This window comes from Myotis nattereri, assembly GCF_964212035.1.
Source record: "Myotis nattereri genome assembly, chromosome: 3".
Lineage (NCBI taxonomy): Eukaryota > Metazoa > Chordata > Mammalia > Chiroptera > Vespertilionidae > Myotis > Myotis nattereri.
Window position 1 is genome coordinate 117,561,655 of NC_138077.1, and position 4,315 is coordinate 117,565,969.

The following is a 4,315-nucleotide window of genomic DNA, read 5'->3' on the forward strand; positions in this document are numbered from 1 at the left end:
GTGGGGGTCACAACAAAGTGAGTCCTAATCGTTTTTCCGGTAGAGGGTCTTCAATTTGTAAAAAAATGAAACATCTTTGAAGCACAAAACCAGGTGTGTCTGTATGTCTATCCATTTTACATTCATAAAATGGGAAATGACTACTGGCTGGCCCATGGGCCTCTTGGACCCCCAGTGATTTGAAATTAGCCTAAGACTCCATATGTCATATAAATCCAGAGCCAGTACTTAAACCCTGGAAAGCTCTGGGTAATTCCTCTTCCCTAAGGTTCTAATCACTCTACTAAATGGCATCAAGTCTCTGGGGGAAGGTTTCAGTAGGTGCTTTATCACAAACACAGGATTTTGTTTCTCTGGAGAACCCAGACTAATGCAGATACTTCAATCAATTAGCCACTACCAAAGAACACCAGCGGTCAACATACTCTGATTATCACTCCACCTTGCTTCCCGTCAATTCCCATTGCTATCAATGTGCCTCTCTTATCTCTAGTGGCCACTTAACTTCTGCTACACCCAAATGCCATCGCCTTATTGAAATTTCAGTGATAGCAAATTCCATTCTCATATCTATCCCGGAGTTCTAAAGAGTAGTGATGCACCTCTCATCTCCATTCCACACTGAAGGCAGTGTCCTCTGGACTTTCTAGGTAGATAGATGTAGTCTCATTTCTCATTGGCAAGGACCTCAGCCCTGCCCTCAGGTTCAAGGATAGGACCAAAATATCACACCTTTGAAAATCTGTTTCCTAGGTCCACTCCTGTTGTCCATTTATGTATCAGTCAGGATCCAATGAGGAACCAGAAACCATACGAGTTATTTTAGCAGGGAGAATTTAATGGCTAACCTAGTATTGGAGGCCTGAAAAAGGAAAAGAACATACTGAGGTGTGATGCAAGTAATACTCCAGGAACTGGTAACCACCCAGGGATGGAATAACAAAAGCAAGATCTTGGATGAGAGGCCCCATGGGGCGGGGACTCAAATTTTGAGGCACAGCCACCATCCATCCGGCAGTTGTCGGTATCTCTAAGTGCACACAGGCTGATTCTGAGAACATGGGGAAATGCACACGGAAACCAGCTGTTGCCCCTCGAACCGCTGGAGGCCGCCAGGGCGAGGGACTTTGCTGTGATGCTGGTGCAGAAATCAGGGACAACAGGAAAGAGCAGCCTGCAGCCGCCCTCTGGCATCCCACCAGAGGATGGGGCAAAGCCTAACAGCCAGCCAGCTGGCAGAACAGAAATGTGGTTTGCAGAGTTTCGTGCCCAGCTCACAGCATGGAGTATAAAAATGTATTGGAAATTGAGCAACAACAGCTTAATAAACTGGCACCCAGAAGATTCCACAAGAGAAAACTGTGCTGGACACTTCTGAAATGGTAACGAGGACGCTCCAAGACCACAGTGCAGTCTCTCTCTTCCTAGTCTGTTTGTTTGTTTGTTTGTTGATTTGAGAGAGAGAGAAAGAGAGAGAGATCAATTTGTTCCATTTATTCATGCATTCATTGGTTGAGTCTTGTATGTGCCCTGATTGGGGATCCAACGCTCTAACCAACTGAGCTACCGGACCAGGCTTTCTTTGCCCATTTTCCCCTATTTGAACCATAAAAACTTGAGAATGTAGTTTGCAAAAGTCAAATTCCCCTTGAATGGCAGGAAATCTGGGGAAGGTAAATTGGCAAAGGCAACCCTCTTAATCAACTCCATCATTACCAACCTGCTCAGCACACAGTTCTCTGGCTCAAAGGTGTTGAGGGCCCATGGCCGTCTGTCTCCTCCCCTCCCACCCCCCTGTCTTCACTGCTCCTGCTCTTTGCTCTAGCATTCTGTACCAGCCCTATTAGAGAGAGCACAGCCTTGGCACTCTCTGTTCTGCTGCAGAGACGCAGGGGAGGTGGGAAACTCCTCCACCATTTTAGGAGACAGGGCCTGGGGCCCAGGGCCACGCACCCTGCATCTCTCCCACCCTGGGGCCTTCTTCAACGGTGACAGGCCCGTGGAGGACTCTTGGTCCCTGGGCCAGCTCCCTCCTCTGCCTGTCCTCACTTCACAGAGATGAGGATGAGCTTTTCGGAAGGATCTTCTGCGTAGATCTAAAGAAAAGCAACTGGTAAAGCATACTACAGCCTGTACAAGGTGCCATGAGATTCCCTGCTGTGGCCACCTTCAGGTTGAAGGCTGTCTGTAAGAGGCTGGAGGCCAGGGTCCAGCCTCACCTCCTCCCTTTCTGGGTTGGAGCTGACCCAGGCATGAGTCAACAATTTTTCCTTCCAGATGGATGCCACTGTCCTGGGGACTGAGGGGGCTCAGCCAAAGAACAACATCACTTTTCCCTTCAGCCCCACAGAGAGCCTGTCACGCGGTGTTTCCAAAGTATTGGCTCAGGAGCAGCACTGATCCAATAGTCAAGCGGGGCTCTGCAATGAAATCGCTCTGAGGGAACAGGTCATAAGAACTCAGTTCATGCCAGTGCAGCCCTGCCACTGGTCAGCTGGAGAACTAGGAATGTCATTCAGACCTCTGGGCTTTAGTTTCCTCACCTGCCAGATAAAAAACGTGGAAGCAGCTGGGCCAGCACGGATCAGTGACTGAGCATCGACCTATGAACCAGGAGGTCACAGTTTGATTCCTGGTCAGGGCACATGCCCAGGTTGCAGGCGGGCTCCATCTCCAGTGTGGGGGGTGCAGGAGGCAGCTGATCAATGGTTCTCTCTCTTCATTAATGTTTCTGTCTCTCTCCCTCTCCCTTACTCTCTGAAATATATATATATATATATATATATATACACACACACACACACACACACACACAAACAAATCTGGAAGCAAAAACCAAAACCCTGTGGACCTGACTCTGGCAGACAGGTGAGTGGGCCTGGCTGCGCGGTCCTCTGGGGAAGCAGTCCCAGGGGCCCGGGCTGGACAGGGAGACCGAAGAGGGGCTTTTCCGGGAACTTCTTGGCAGGTTGGCGCCATCTCTCCCCAGGTGGCCTCTCCACTCGGAGGTCTGAGCGGGAGCCGGGGAGGACCCGCTGCCAGAGCCCCGCCCGGCGAGGCTGGAGCCTCGGGAATTCAGAGCCTCCCAGGCCGGCTGCGCGTGTCCCGCCCTCCCGCGCCCCCAGGCGCTAAGCAAAGAAACCGCCTCCCGTCCTCCCGGGCCCGCGGGGTCTTCCGTCCTTCCTGAGCTGGAGGAGCTGGGGACGCTGGGGCTCACAGGGGAGGCTCTTCCCACATTAGACCCAGCTTCTACCTCGGCACGTGTGACCCCACAACTCTCAGAGCAGCCCCTAACCAGAACTCCTCCGGGAACACTGGCACCTCCTGGGAGGGTCAAGCAATTGGGATCCAAGTCCTTTTGTGTAGGAGGAGTTCCGCCCTGGGCCTCTAGGTGGCATGATTCTTCTCAAGGCCCCATGAGTGAAACGTGTGCTGGATCTGGGCTGCAGAATAAATAGGAACTGAGGTCTGGAAAGGGTGCAGACGCCCAAGGCATCCCACTTCTTTTCCAAGGTGATCAAGTCCCCACCACGCTGGCAGCAGAGAGTCCTAGAGACAACAGGTTCCTGAACTGGAACACAGCACCTGGGAGGCACTCTGTGCGGCAGAAAAGGCACCTCCGTCTGAGTTCTGAGGCCAGCTCTTCCCCTCGGAGTGGGCTGCCTCATATAGTCATTCATTTCTTAGTGTGGGAACTCACTCTCACTCACTCGCTCTGGCTCTTCTATACCTGGGACCAAACTACAGATGAGGGAATACACAGATGAATAAGAGACTAAAAGCATCATTCCCCTATCATTCAAGTAGAAATATAATTTCCCCAGCCCTGGCCTGGTAGCTCAGTTGGTTTGAACATCCGCCCTATACCCCACGGTTGTGAGTTTGATCCACCACCACCCCATTCCCCCACCCCTACTCCCAGTCAGGGTACATATAAGAAACACCAATCTACACTAATAAAAGAGAAACATGCAATTGGTGTCACTCCGTTATGCCCACCAGCCAATCAGAGTGGCTATGCAAATTAACCCAACAAAGATGGCGGCTAATTTGCATATGCAGGTGTGAGAAAAGACTAAAGGCTCGGAGTGAAGACTGAAGTCTGAAGACTGAAGAGGCTTGGCTTCTCTGCTGCAGCCAGATCAAAGGCCTGGGTCCCGGGTGCCAGAGAAAAACCGGTGCCGACAGCCAGGGAAAGGAAGGCCTATTGCGGGAATCTTTGTGCAACGGGCTTCTAGTCTATAATGACAAAAGCATAATATGCTAATTAGACCGGATGTCCTTCCTTCCAGACAAAGCTGCAATGGGCGGGGTC